General features: G+C 37.0%; 1 long non-coding RNA gene across 6 annotated transcripts in view; it reads left to right on the top strand.

Moving 5' to 3' along the window:
* LOC102547510 (uncharacterized) overlaps positions 1 to 14443 on the top strand; it is a 205739-nt gene that overhangs the window by 91085 nt on the left and 100211 nt on the right. The window contains exon 4 of one of the 6 annotated variants that reach the window (XR_015642490.1): positions 6456 to 6518. The exons of the other annotated variants lie outside the window; for them this stretch is intronic. This is a non-coding gene — a long non-coding RNA (uncharacterized LOC102547510). The remainder of the gene's footprint in view (positions 1 to 6455; positions 6519 to 14443) is intronic. 6 annotated transcript variants of the gene reach the window in all.

Below are 14443 nucleotides of genomic sequence, written 5' to 3'. Positions count from 1 at the left end.
GCTCCAGCATATGCAAACAAAATACATGACCTAAACAATTAAATGAGATATAAGTTCAAGGATATCGTTATAGCTATCCTACTTCACTAGCTTTGTAGAAGCAAAAGTAGTGTTTTAAGTCATGGTTACACCTTTCAAATTTTTTATGCTGTGTTGTAGAAATGCAAGTCCTTTCATTGTTACATAATATATTATTGCATTATCAAATTGTTGGTATTAACTTTTTGGAAAACAACTTGGCACTTTCTACATATCTTATTTTTCTTATTTATTAACATTCACTTTTCATTTTTGGGTGGTATATTGCTTTCACATGTGCTGTGCTATGTGTTTCCCTTTGCTCTTGTACATGCTAGTGCTCATGTTCACATGTGTACATATGAAGAGCAGACTTAGATAGATATATTCTTAGATCACTTTTGACATTTTAGGGTTTTTTTCCACGTAAAAAGTTTTAATGAGTGAAGCGTAGTAGAAGGGGGGATAAGTAATGGCTGACCATGAGCATGTGGACAAAACACCAATGGCTTATGCTCTAAGATCAAGAATCGACAAATGGGATCTCATGAAACTGCAAAGCTTCTGTAAGGCAAAGGACACTGTGGTTAGGACAAAATGGCAACCAACAGATTGGGAAAAGATCTTTACCAATCCTACAACAGATAGAGGCCTTATATCCAAAATATACAAAGAACTCAAGAAGTTAGACCGCAGGGAGACAAATAACCCTATTAAAAATGAGCTAAACAAAGAATTCAGAGCTGAGGAATGCCGAATGGCTGAGAGACACCTAAAGAAATGTTCAACATCTTTAGTCATAAGGGAAATGCAAATCAAAACAACCCTGAGATTTCACCTCACACCAGTGAGAATGGCTAAGATCAAAAACTCAGGTGACAGCAGATGCTGGCGAGGATGAGGAGAAAGAGGAACACTCCTCCATTGTTGGTGGGATTGCAGAATGGTACAACCATTCTGGAAATCAATCTGGAGGTTCCTCAGAAAATTGGACATTGAACTGCCTAAGGATCCAGCTATACCTCTCTTGGGCATATACCCAAAAGATGCCCCAACATATAAAAAAGTCACGTGCTCCACTATGTTCATCGCAGCCTTATTTATAATAGCCAGAAGCTGGAAAGAACCCAGATGCCCTTCAACAGAGGGATGGATACAGAAGGTGTGGTACATCTACACAATGGAATATTACTCAGCTATCAAAAACAATGACTTTATGAAATTCGTAGGCAAATGGTTGGAACTGGAAAATATCATCCTGAGTGAGGTAACCCAATCACAGAAAAACACACATGGTATGCACTCATTGATAAGTGGCTATTAGCCCAAATTCTTGAATTACCCTAGATGCCTAGAGCAAATGAAACTCAAGACAGATGATCAAAATGTGGATGCTTCACTCCTTCTTTAAAAGGGGAACAAGAATACCCTTGGCAGGGAATAGAGAGGCAAACATTAAAACAGACACAGAAGGAACACCCATTCAGAGCCTGCCCCACATATGGCCCATGCATATACAGCCATCCAATTAGACAAGATGGATGAAGCAAAGAAGTGCAGGCCGACAGTAGCCGGATGTAGATCGCTCCCGAGAGACACAGCCAGAATACAGCAAACGCAGAGGCGTATGCCAGCAGCAAACCACTGAATTGAGAATAGGACACCCGTTGAAGGAATCAGAGAAAGAACTGGAAGAGCTTGAAGGGGCTCGAGACCCCATATGTACAACAATGCCAAGCAACCAGAGCTTCCAGGGACTAAGCCACTACCTAAAGACTATACATGGACTGACCCTGGACTTTGACCTCATAAGTAGCAATGAATATCCTAGTAAGAGCACCAGTGGAAGGGGAAGCCTTGGGTCCTGCTAAGACTGAACCCTCAGTGAACTAGATTGTTGGGGGTAGGGCAACAAGGGGGGGAGGATGGAGAGGGGAACACCCATAAGGAAGGGGAGGGGGGAGGGGGAATAACACTCGAAATGTATATAAGAAATACTCAATTTAATTAAAATTTTTTTTTCACAAACTGAATCAAAGAACACATAAAAAAATCATTAACCATGACCAAGTAGACTTCATCCCAGGGATTCAAGAATGGTTCAATATGCATAAATCCATCAATACAATCCACTATATAAACAAACTCAAAGAAAAAACTACATGATTATCTCATTAAATACTGAGGAATCATTTGACAAATTTCAACAGCTATTCATGTTAAAAGCCTTAGAAAGATCAGAAATTCAAGGCCCATACCTAAACATACTAAAGGCAATATATAGCAAAAATGTAGACAAAATCAAACTAAATGGACAGAAACTTGAAGCAATCCCACTGAACTCAATAAAAACAATAATGACAGAAGGCCCACATATATATGAAAGTTGAACAATGCTCTACTCAATGACAACTTGGACAAGGAAGAAATAAAGAAATTAAAGTCTTTTTAGAATTTAATGAAAATGAAGTTAAAACATTCCCTAACTTATGGAACACAATTAAAGCAGTGCTAATAGTAAAACTCATAGCTCTGAGTGCCTGCAGAGAGAAACAGGAGAAAGCATATGTCAGCCGTTTGACAGCACACCTACAAGCTCTAGGAAAAAAAAGAAATAAATAACCCAAGAGGAGTAGAAGGCAGGAAATAATCAAGCTCAGGGATGAAATCAACCAAGTAGAAATGAAAAGGACTATACAAAGAATCAACAAAAACAGGAGCTGGTTCTATGAGAAAATCAACAAGATAGATAAACCCTTAGCTAGATTCACCAGAGGACACAGAAAGTGTATCCAAATTAAGAAAATCAGAAGTGAAAGGGAGATATAACAACAGAACCTGAAGAAATTAAAAAAAAATCAGATCCTACTACAAAAGCCTATATTCAACAAAACTGGAAAATCTGGAAGAAATTGACAATTGTCTAGACAGGTACCAGGTACCAAAGTTAAATCAGGAACAAATAACCATTTAAGCACCCCGTAACTCATAAAGAAATAGAAGCAGTTATTAAAAGTCTCCCAAACAAAAAGATCCCAGGACCAGATGGGTTTAGTGCCGAATTCTAAAAGAACTTCATAGAAGATCTTATAACAATACTATCCAAACTATTCCACAAAATAGAAACAGACAGAGGACTACCAAATTCCTTCTACAAAGCCACAATTACTCTTATACCAAAACCACACTAAGACCCAACAAAAAAGAGAACTTCAGACCAATTTCCCTTGTGAATATTGATGCAAAAATACTCAATAAAATTCTTGCAAACTGAATCCAAGAACACATCACAACGATCATCCATCATGATCAAGTAGGTTTCATTCCAGGAATGCAGGGATGGTTTAATATACGAAAATCCATCAATGTAATCCACTATATAAACAAACTGAAAAATAAGAACCACATGATCAATTCATTAGATGCTGAGAAAATATCTGGCAAAATTCAACACCCCTTCATGATAAAAGTCCTGGAAAGATCAGGAATTCAAGGCCCATATCTAAACATAGTAAAAGCAATATACTGCAAACCACTAGCTAACATCAAACTAATTGGAGAGAAACTTGAAGCAATCCCACTAAAATCAGGGACTAGACAAGGCTGCCCACTCTCTCCCTACTTATTTAATATAGTACTCGAAGTCCAACCCAGAGTAATCAGACAAAGAAAGGAGGTGAAAAAGATACAAATTGGAAAGGAAGTAATCAAAATATCACTATCTACAGATGATATGATAGTGTACTTAAGTGACCCCAAAAGGTCCACCAGAGAACTACTTAATCTGATAAACAACTTCAGCAAAGTGTCTGGGTATAAATTTAACTCAAACAAATCAGTAGCCTTCCTTCTACACAAAAGAGAAACAAGCCTAGAAAGAAATTAGGGAAATGACACCCTTCACAATAGTCCCAAATAATATAAAATATCTTGGCGAGACTTTAACCACGCAAGTGAATCTGTATGACAAGAACTTCAAGTCTCTTAAGAAAGAATTTGAGAAAGATCTCAGAAGATGGAAGGATCTTCCATGCTCATTAATTAGCAGGATTAATATAGTAACGATGGCCATTTTGCCACAAGTAATCTAAAAATTCAATGCAATCCCTATAAAAATTCTTACTCAATTCTTTATAGAGATAGAAAGAGCAGAGAGGAGAGGGAGAGAGAGAGAGAAGCCGTGGTAGGACAATGGAGGCTGATGTAAAGATTCAGCTCTGTGTATTTAAAGGTTGTTATTAAAGTTCTCAAGGGATGGATGGTACCGGGCTTTGTATGTTTAAGTGGGCAATTATATCTTATCAATTGGGTCAAAGATTATTGTGTCGTGTGTTCTTTTATGTGATGGTTTGAGTGTAGGAAAGTGTGTGGCAGCAAGAGACACTGGCCCACCACAGAGTTGGGATGTTTTGTTTTGTTTTTTATACAACAACAAATGGTGAACCAATGTGATGGACAAGAATCCACTAGTAATCCTAAGAGTTGAGAGAAAGTTTTTATTTTCTAAGAAAGACGAGCCCAGCGCCATGTAAAGTCATGTGATATCTCAAGCACGGGCATTTAACAAAGGAACAGTGAAGCAGCCTGGGCTGACAGTTGTAGGTCCCAGGCTGTGTGATAAGTAATGGCAGCAAGAGAATTAGTGATTAAGAGCTGCTTTTTAAAGAAAGTTTTTTAGAAAGTCTTTCAGGATACTCATATTCTTTTTAAAGTGGGCTCCACAGGAATTTTGGGTTGGAATCCTAGTTAGACAAGCTACTTCTCAATTACAGATATTATTAAAAGGTGATTAAGTTTGTTTTTAGAAAGAAGAGAGTAAAGAGATTACCTGAATCAGGTAGGGATTTTCATCTACGGTTCAGAACTTAGGGAAAAAATTAGTCACTACCTCCAAGTAGAGAGTTGTGTTGAATGTCCGTAACACCAGACAGAGTGAATTCAGACATATATTATAGAAGTTATTAAGGTTAAAGAAAAATCTGTGGCTCTGGGTAGAGAGCTTAACATATATTTTGGGCTGAAGTCTTGAGTTTTAAGTTGCTTATTGGTTTTAGAATTAATAGGTGTTTAAGTTTGTTTTAAGGAGAGTAAAGAGATTACCTGAATCACGTGGGGATTTTCATCTATGGTTCGGGACTGAGAGAGGGAAAAATTCGTCACTAACTCCAAGTAGAGAGTTGTGATGAAGTGTCTGTAACACCAGGGAGAGTGAATGCAGACATATATTATAGAAGTTATTAACGTTAAATAAAAATCTGTGGCCCTGGGTAGAGAGCTTAACAGATGGATATGTTTTGGACTAAAGTCCTGGTTTGATATGTTGCTTAGTGATATTGGAATTGATAGAAGGTATTTGGTTTCTTTTATTAATTACTCTGCTAAGGCCGTATGGCCATTGATGCCGGCTAGCTAGGGTTTGTGATTATTTTTTATATCTACCACAACAGGAGCTCAGATTCTCTTAACAAGGGCTCCAAAGGAATTTTGGGTTAATTTCCTGGTATTGCAGAGTACAAAAGCCTATCAGGCTCATTGTTTATCTTCCTTTCTTTTTAAAAAAAATGTTTAATCTTCATGATGGGTGTGACTTTGAGTTTTTTGGTTATAGTATTACTCTGGGAGACAGTGTAAGACACAGCTTTTCTGGTTACAGACTAAGGAACACAGTATTTTAGGAGAAAGATTTTGCCTTTGTGTCTTTAAAAAGTATGATTAGGCTCTGGAAACCTCACAGAGTCATATTGATTAGATTTGATAGAGGTAAACCACCTGAAAAAATTGATTCAAGAGAATCAAACAAAAAGAGATTTTGATTCTAAACTTTAGTCTTGAGAGTTGTGTTTTACAGAGTGTGCCTACTTGGATTCCTGATCTCAAGAACCTTCAGCTCGGTCCAGTCAGGACACATTGGCTAGTGCATTTGCTTCATTCTTCCTAGCCCCTACCACCAAGGATATCTCAATGCCCATGTACAGCTTGAAGAAGTCATAGAGGAGTAGTTGCCCCAATTCCCTGGACTTTTGGGGGCTGAAAGTGGTTATTCTAAAGATGTTTTTATGAGGAATTTAGAAATGGTTGTAATTTAACAGGGAGGAATTAGCTAGATTGAGTTATACAGTCGTAATCTCATTTGTTAACTAAGCTAAAAATCACATCTTTGCTTTCATATAGAATTTGTTATTTGTTAAAAGTTTAAAAGTACAAGGTTTAGAGCCAGTCCTTCTATTGATGTCATTACATACTTCAGAGTTGATTAAACACATGTGAGTTAAGGGCCAAATAGTAAACATATTGCTGACTTTGTGATAGTACTTTGAAGATATTATTAAGATATAAAGACAACAGTATAGATTGTCTTATATAGGTATATGGTTTTCAAAAATGTCAGAAATCCACAAGATTCGAGATTTAAAGTTATTTATCTTTTGTTGAGACAGATCTGCTTTTAATAGTTCCACTTTGGCGGAGTTAATGAAGAATTTGAACATCTCTACATCCAGGTGAGGCAATACTTTGTGGCTAGGCAGCCACTGGACAAAATAGCCTGTTTCATTGGCAGACCAATACTGTCCAGAAAAGGACAAATTATGCAGAATAGTTCATTGATAAACTCTGCCAAGAAAGGGTGATCAGCCCTTCAAACTCTGCATTTCAAGTGTCTGTCAGTTGATTTTGGGCCAGAAGGCTGAAGACTTGTGCTCACATATTGCTAACAGGGGACTGTGCTAGTGGAGTTTTGTCTCTACAACCGCTCAGTTCTAGAAGCCGGGTTAGGCTTCCTATGTGAATAGATACTTGGTCATTCTCAGATTTCTGATGGGTTGAAGACTGATTATAGTCTCATAACCTATCAGGCTGTTTAACTCTGAATATACATATTTTATTGGATAGTTATCGGATAGTATACAAGCTAGCCAAGATATAATATAGATTTTAAGCCTTTATTAAGCTGAATAGATAACTAAATGTTCTGTTTAATGGATATAGTGATGGACTGAGTGTTGAGTATATCATATGCTTTATGAATTGTAGAATGGTAATAGTTGTGCTCAATTTATATATAAGTGAAAAGGCTTTTTTAACGGGACAAAAAGGGGGAAATGTTGTGGTTTGCCCTGGAGTTATCTGTATTTTGATGCTAATTCCACTGCCCCAAAGACAGTTGCCTAGTCACATACTCAGGAATCAGGTGACTTCACCAGAACCTTCTCCCCATTGAATTTGTAAAATACAGGTGAAGGGCAGTTACAGGATAGAAGGAGGCCTGTCACTGGGGGAGAAGGAAAGATGGGTAGGAGAGAAGCATGAAGGAAGAGGAGGAGACTGGAAAGGTGGAGAGGAGAGGGAGAGAGAGAGAAGCCGTGGCAGGACAATGGAGGCTGACATAAAGATTCCACTCTGTGTATTTATAGGTTGTTATTAATATTCTCAAGGGATGGATGATACCAGGCTTTGTATGTTTAAGTGGGCAATTATATCTTATCAATGGGGTCAAAAAAAGAGAGAAAGAGCAATTTGAAAGTACATTTGGAACAACAAAAAACCCAGGATAGCAAAAACTATACTCAACAAGAAAAGAACTTCTGGGGGAATCACCATCCCTGACTGCAAGCAGTATTAAAGAGAAATTGTCATAAAAACTGTGTTGTATTTGTACAGAGACAGGCAGGTAGATCAGTTGAAAAGAATTGAAGACCCAGAAATGAACCCACATATCTACGGTCACTTGATATTTGACAAAGGAGCAAAAAAAGCACTTTCAAAAAATGGTGCTGGTTCAACTGGAGGTCACCATGTAGAAGAATGCAAATCGATCTATTCTTATTACCATGTGCAAAGCTTAAGTCCATGTGGATCAAGGACCTCCTCATCAAACCTGATACACTCAAACTAATAGAAGAAAAAGTGGGGAAGAGTCTCAAACATATGGGCACTGGGGACAATTTCCTGAACAAAACACCAATAGCTAATACTCTAAGATCAAGAATCTACAAATGGGACCTCATAAAACTTCAAAGCTTCTGTAAGGCAAAAGACACTGTCATTAGGACAAAACAACAATCAACAGATAGGGAAAAGACTTTTACCAATCCTACAGTTGATAGAGGGCTAATATCCAAAACATACATAGAACTCCAGAAGTTAGACTCTAGAGAGCCAAATAACCGTATTGAAAAATGGGTTGCAGAGCTAAACAAAACATTCTCAGCTGAGTATTATCGAATGGCCAAAAAGCACCCAAAGAAATGCTCAACATCCTTAGTCATCAGGGAAATGCAAATCAAAACAACCCTGAGATTCCATCCCATACCAGTAACAATGGCTAAGGTAAAAAACTCAGATGACAGCAGATGCTATCGAGGATGTAGAGAAAGAGGAACACTCTTCCAGTGTTGATGGGATTGCAAACTGGTACAACCACACTGGAAATCAGTCTGGAGTTTCCTCAGAAAATTGGACTTTCCCCTACCTGAGGACCCAGCTATACCTTCCTGGACCCATACCCAAAAGATGCTCCAACATACAACAAAGACACATGCTCCACTATGCTCATAGCAGCCTTATTTATAATAGTCAGAAGCTGGAAAGAACCCTGATGCTCCTCAACAGGGGAATGGATTTTAAAAATGTGGTGCATCTACACAATGGAGTACTATTCGGCTATCAAAAATAATAACTTCTTGAAATTCATAGGCAAATGGAATAAACTAGAAAATATCATTCTGAGTGAGGTAACCCAACCACAGAAAAACACACTTGGTATGCACTCATTGATAAGTGGATATTAGCCCAAATTTTGAATTACCCAAAATGCAATCCACAGACCGACCACAGGAAAGTCAAGAAGAAGGATGACCAAAATGTGAATGCTCCCACTCCTTCTTAAAAACAGAAAAAAAAATCCATAGGTGGGGATATGGAAGCAAAGTTTAGAGCAGTGACTGAAGGAATGGTCATTCAGAACCTGCCCCACATGTGTCATACATATATCCCAAAACTAGATAAGATTGATGAAGCTAAAAGATGCATGCTGAAAGGGACTGGATATAGATATCTCCTGAGAGACACATCCAGAGCATGTCCAATACAGAGTTCAATGCTAGCAGCAAACCACTGAATTGAGAACAGGACCCCCTGGGGGGAATTAGAGGAAGGATTGAAAGAGTTGAAGGAACTTGCAACCCCATAAGGACAACAATGCCAACCAACCAGAGCTTCCAGAGACTAAACCACTAATGAAAAACTATATATGGACTGACCCAGGGCGCCAACTGCATCTGTAGCACAGAATAGTCTTGTAGGTCTACCAGTGGAAGGGGAAAATCTTGCTCCTGCCAAGGTTGGACCCCCAGTGCAGGGGAATATGGAGGGGCAGTAAGTGGGAAAGATGGGGGAAATACCCATATGGGAGAGGGGGAGGGGGTGAGGGATTTTGGACAGGAACCTGGGAAAGGGAATAACATTTGAAATGTAAGTAAAGAATATATCTAATGAAAATAAATAAATTAATTAAAAAAACAAAAAAGAAAAAAATCAGTAGCTTTCTTCTATTCAAAGGAAAAACAGTCTGAGAATTTAGGGGAATGACACCCATCACAATGGTCAACAATATTACAAAGTTCCTTAGTGTTACTCTGAACAAGCAAATAAAAGATTTGTATGACAAGACTTTCAAGTCTCTGAAGAAAGAAACTGAAGATCTCAGAAGATGGAAAAATCTTTATGCTCATGGATTGGCAGGATTAATATCATAAAAGTGGTCATTTTGCTGAAAGCAATCTAGAAATTCAATTCATTCCTTATCAAATTTCCCACTCAATTCTTCATAGAATTAGAATTAGAAAGATCATATGACAAATTCATTTGGAATAACAAAAAACACAGGATGTTGAAAACTATTATCAATAATAATAGAACCTCTGTGGGAATCACCATCCCTGACCTAAAGCTGAATTACAGAGCAATAGTGATAAAAACTATATGATATTGGTATAGAGACAGTCAGGTATATCAATGGAATAGAATTGAAGACCCAGCAATGAACCCAAATAACTATGGTCCCCAAAAAGAGCTGAAATTCAGTGGTGGGGGGCCGTTTTCAACAAATGTTGATAGTTCAACCTGAGGTCAGCATGTAGAAGAATGCAAATTGAGCATTCTTATCTCCTTGTACAAAGCTCATGTCCACATGAACCAAGGACCTCCACATAAAACCAAATACAGTAAAACTAATAGAAGAGAAAGTGGAGAAGATCCTCAAACACATAGGTACAGGGGAATTTTTTCTGAACTGAAAACAAATGGCTTATGCTCTAAGATCACAAATCAACTAATGGGACCTCATAAAATTGCAAAGAACAGTCAATAGGACAAAATGGCAATGAACAGATTGGGAAAAGATCATTACTAATCCTACATCTGATAGAGACCTAATACCAATATATACAAAGAAATCAAGAAGTTTGGTTTCTCCAGAGTCAAGTCACCCTATTTTTAAAATGGGTTATAGAGCTAAACAAAGAATTCTCAACTCCAGAAAACTGAATGACCATGAAGCACCTACAGAAAATTTCAACATCTTTAGTTATCCTGGAAATGCAAATCAAAACAACACAAGATGACAACTCAATCTAGTCAGAATGGCTAAGTTCAAAAACTCAGGTGACCACAGATGCTGGCAAGGATGTGGAGAAAGAGGAACACTCCTCCATTATTATAAGCTGGTACAACCTCTCTGGAAATCTGTCTGGCGGGTCCTCAGAAAGTTGGACATAGTACTACCTGAGGACCCAGCTATACCACTCCTGGGTGTATACCTAAATGATGTTCCAATAAAGAAGAAGGACAAATGTTCCACTATGTTCATAACAGCCTTATTTATAATAGATAGAAGGTTGAAAGTACCCAGATATCCTTCAAGAGAGGATGGATACAGAAAATGGGGTATATTTCCTCAATGGAGGAAATTAAAAACAATGACTTTATGAAGTTCTTAGGCAAATGGATGGAACTAGGAAATAGCATTCTGAGTGAAGTAACCCAATCCCAAAAGAACACACATGGTATGCACTCACTGATAAGTGTATGGTAGCCCAAATATTCAGAATGCAGAAGATACAATTCATAGAATATGATGCTCAAGATGAGGATAAAACCAAAGTGTAGATGCTTCAGTACTTCTTAGAAGGGGGAACAACCCCAGCTCTGAAAAAAAAAAAAGAACCAAAAAAAAAAGAAGGGGGAACAACATACAGGAAGAAATATGGAGACAAAGTATGTAGCAGAGACTGAAGGAAAGGCCATCCAGAGACAGCCACACATGGGGATCTATCCCACATGCAGTCACCAAACCCAGATACAATTGTGGATGCCAAGAGGTGCATGCAGAGAAGAGCCTGATGTAACTGTCCTAAAAGCTCTGCTAGAGCCTGACAAATACAGACGTGAATGCTTGCTGGTCACCATTGGACTGTGAACGTGGTTCCCTAATGGAAGCATTAGAGGAAGGACTGAGGTAGCTTAAGGGGGTTTGCAGCCCCATAAGAAGAACAACAATATCAACCAACCAACCATGCCTCTCCCCAAGAGCTCCTATGGACTAAACCACCATCATAAGTGAGCACAGGAATGGACCCATGACTCCAGCAGCATACGAAGTAGAGGATTCCCTTATAGGGCATCAATGGGAGGAGAGGCCCTTGGTCCCGTGAAGGCTTGATGCCCTAGTGTAGTGGAATGCCATGGAGGGATGATGGGAGGTCTTGGGTTGCGGGGAGCACCTTCATTGAGGCAGTGGTTGGGGGGATGGGAGAGGGTGGAACTGGGAAAGTGGATAACGTTTGAAATGTAAATACATAAACTATCCAAAAAATGTATTTATGTATTGGATTTTTATCCCAATACTTTGGAAGTTGTTCTGTGAACATTTTCATTTAGCTGTAACTTTCAAAGGGAGGAAATGTTTTGTGACTGCCTTTATTGTATGTATAAGGCTGTAAATATAATAATACAAAAAGAAAAAAATAGAATAAAACAACTATTATATGGTTTATTACATTGATTTACTTGTTTATGTTGGGCCTCCCCTGCATTACAGGGATGAAGCATGATGATCATGTTGATGATATTTTTTATTTAATTTAATTTTGTTTTATTTCACTTTGGGGGGAGGTCTTCTGTCTTTCAATCTGACTTGTGTCCTAAATAATATTGGCTCGTTCAATGGTGTTTATGAGTGCCCCTTCTGTGTGTTTTTGTTTTGTTTTATTTGCTTTTAATAATTGTAAGAGGATTGACTGGAAATCTTCTTTAAATGTCTGGTAGAATTATGATGTGAATTCATTTTTTGATATTCAACATGCATATTTTTATGTCTTCTTATATTGTCAACATCTTGGTTTTGTTTGTTTTAGTTTGGTCGTTTGTATGATTGGTGGGTTAGTTCATTGTGGTTTTGTTGTTGATGCTATTGTTGTGGCAAGTGGGGAGGGAGATGATTTCCCTCCTTCATGATGTATATTATGAATTTCTTTGGTGTCTATTCTCATACTTTCCTTTTTATTTCTGATTTTGTTTATTTGGGTCCTCCCTTTTATTGGATTTGTTGAGTGCCTCAGACTCATTGCTTTTTTATATTGTTTCCTTGGTCTATTTTATTGTTTTGGAGTCCGATTTTAATTATTTCTTGCTGTCATTTGGTTTTGGCTTGTTCTTTTTTTTTCCATTTTTATGTCGAATTATGAAGTCATTTATTCATGTTTTTTGACTTATTAATGTAGATAATTGAACTATAAATTTCCCATGCCAGACTACATTCAATATGTCCTAGAAGTTTTGTACTGTTTGTTTTCATTTTCATTTAGCTACACGAAATATTTTATTTTTAATTACTTTTTGACCCATTTATCAATCAGCAATAAGTGGTTTAATCTCCAAGATTTTATGCATTTATTTGAGGTTTGTTTGATATGAATTTTAACTTTTATTGAATTTTATTCAAGATACAGGGCGTGATTTCAATTTTCTTGAATTTGAATTTGTTTTGTTTTATAGGATGTGACCTATTTCAGAAACTTATTGGTCTTTTACGGGCAATATACTACAGAATACGTAGCTCATTTACTATATGATGTTAAATAATTCTTACATTTTAAAATTTTTTTCTAGATGATATGTTTGAAAAAGTAGAGCATTTAGATCACCTACTATTGGTGGATTGGTGTTAACTGGTGTCGTTTAATCGATTAGTAGATTTTTAAAGTATTTGGGGACCATTTAGTATGTTTACTTTCTTGGTGAACTATTCTCCTGAATAGAGGGATGAAACTCTATATCTTTGCATTACTTTAGTTTAAAATTTTATTTTCTCAGATATAGAGGTAGTGATTCCTTCTGGCTTCCTAGTTCATTTGACTGGAACATTTTTTTATCCCGTAGTTTACTCTAAGGTGGTGTCTATATTTAAAACTCAGATGGATTTATTACAAACAGAAATAGTTGAATTTTGTTTCTTGATCGATGTACATGGCCGTGTCATTTTATTAACAAACTGAGGCCATTAATATCTAAAGTTATTATAAAATATGTGTGTTAATTTTGGTCATCATGATTGTGTTGTTTATTTTTGGTGGTGTTGTTTGTGTGCTCAGTTGTATTTTGAATTTTAAATGTTCTGGCTTCTCATTTTCTTCCAAAGTGTCTATTGTATTCTCATTCATCTCTTAGGTTAGAAACAATGCTTTCTGTTTTTTCTTAAGGTTTGGTCTGTTGGATTTTTAAAGGATGTTTATATCGTGTAAAGTTTTTACTTCCTCATTTGTAGCAGATAGTTTTGCTCAATATGATATTCTGTGTTGGACTACACAGTCATTGAGAACTTGCCATGAAGTGATCTATTCTCCTCTGGACTTCGTTTCATTCAGAAATCAGTGGTTATGTCTTCTTATGGGACCTACAAGATTTGTTTTTTTCTTTCTTTCTCTTTTTTATTTTATTTTGTTATGTACAATTAATTCGGCTATTATATGTCATAAGAATTTGAACTCCTGACCTTGTGTATTTGTTATTCTGTGTACTTCATGTATTCATATGTGTCTTAGTTTTGGAAATTTTTCTTCTATAATTTTGTTCACTATCTGGACTATGTCATTGATTTGAGATTCTTCTTTTTGTATGCTTATAATGTAAAGCTGTTTTTATTTTCCATGGTGCCTGATAGTTCCTCTGTGTTCTTTTTCTGTGTATTTTAAAGTTGTTCATGTTCCTTATGTATTTGGTCTAATTACTCTTTTGATCTTCAACACTTTATATTCTATCTTCTGTTTGACTCCTTCTTTGTTTAAGATTTGCCTTTGAGTTTTCTAATTTGGCTATTGGATTTTTCATTCCCCCTTCATTTCAGCTTTAAATCCCTTTCTATCTTTTT

Source organism: Rattus norvegicus, chromosome 18, assembly GCF_021556685.1.
Source record: "Rattus norvegicus strain SHRSP/BbbUtx chromosome 18, alternate assembly SHRSP_T2T, whole genome shotgun sequence".
Taxonomy (NCBI): domain Eukaryota; kingdom Metazoa; phylum Chordata; class Mammalia; order Rodentia; family Muridae; genus Rattus; species Rattus norvegicus.
This window is presented reverse-complemented; position numbering and strand designations above follow the sequence as displayed.